This window comes from Colobus angolensis, unplaced genomic scaffold (genome assembly GCF_000951035.1).
Source record: "Colobus angolensis palliatus isolate OR3802 unplaced genomic scaffold, Cang.pa_1.0 Scaffold8, whole genome shotgun sequence".
NCBI classification, from domain to species: domain Eukaryota; kingdom Metazoa; phylum Chordata; class Mammalia; order Primates; family Cercopithecidae; genus Colobus; species Colobus angolensis.
Genome location: NW_012121820.1, coordinates 1,391,379 through 1,392,650, shown reverse-complemented (window position 1 = coordinate 1,392,650; position 1,272 = coordinate 1,391,379). Strand labels below are relative to the sequence as shown.

The window sequence follows — 1,272 nt, the reverse complement described above, 5'->3', positions numbered from 1 at the left end:
AGAAACTGATGTTTATTTTCCATCAACCATTTTTCCATGTTGCTTAAGAGCCCGTGCAAGAACAGCTTAAGACCATTTAGTGGTTGCTCCTACCCATTCAGTGGCCTGAGCAGTGGGAGCTGCAGACCAGTCTTCCGTGGCAGGCTGAGCACTCCAGTCTTCAGTAGGGAACTGCTGAATAGGCACAGAGAGCACCTGTACACCTTCAGACCAGTCTGCAACCTCAGGCTGAGTAGCACTGGACTCAGGAGCTGGAGCAGTCCATTCACCCTGAAATTCCTCCTTGGTCACTGCCTTTTCAGCAGCAGCCTGCTCTTCTTTTTCAATCTCTTCAGGATCTCTGTAGAAGTAGAGATCAGGCATGACTTCCCACAGGTGTTCACGGGAAATAGTGCCACGCATGCGCAGAACTTCCCAAGCCAGCATCCACCACATCAGACCCACTGAGTGAGCTCCCTTGTTGTTGCATGGGATGGCAATGTCCACATAGCGCAGAGGAGAATCTGTGTTACAAAGAGCAATGGTAGGTAGGTTAACATAAGATGCCTCCATAAGAGGCTGGTAGTCAGCCCTGGGGTCAGTAACCACAAGAAGCCGTGGCTCCCGGAAGGCTGCCTGGATCTAGCTGGTGAAGGTTCCAGGAGTGAAGCAGCCAGCAGTTGGAGTGGCTCCAGTGGCAGCAGCAAACTTCAGCACGGCCCTCTGGCCAGTATTCCTGGAGGATATAACACTGACATCAGCAGGGTTTTCAATGGCAACAATGGCACGGGCCACCAGCAGAAGCTTCTCCCAGGTCCTCTGCAGATTTATAATGTAGATGCCATCACTTTTCCTTTTATAGATGTACTGGTCCATCTAGAAGTCAAGATTGGTGCCACCTAAGTGGGTTCCTGTTGCAAGGAACTTAAGGACATCCTCCTCCTTCATTTGCAGGACATCAAGGGCTCTGGACATTGTGAAAAGTTTCCCTTTAAGTTACGATGGGAATCTGAAATGAGAGCAATCCAGAACAACGCCGTATGGACCCCTCTATAGGTAGCGTGGAAAAAGCAGGTGTATATTTTTTATATTTATCTCACTTGGGCTTTTCTGAGCTTACTGAATCTGTTGTTTTGTATCTGACATTAATTTGGGGAAGTTCTGTCACTATTACTTCAAATATTTATTCTTCTCCTTTCTCTCTCTTTTTTTTTCTGGCATTTCCATTATATGTATGTTATACCTTTTGTAATTCTCCCACAGTTCTTGGATTTTCTTTTCTGCCTTTTTCAT

At 46.9% G+C, this 1,272-nt stretch overlaps 1 pseudogene across 1 annotated transcript; it reads right to left on the bottom strand.

Annotated features, from left to right (window-relative positions):
* LOC105502353 lies at nt 1-954 on the bottom strand (annotated as a pseudogene). The gene has a single exon (XR_001000324.1). The product of XR_001000324.1 is annotated as a 40S ribosomal protein SA-like (transcript).
* Nucleotides 955-1,272: the final 318 nt, after the last annotated feature.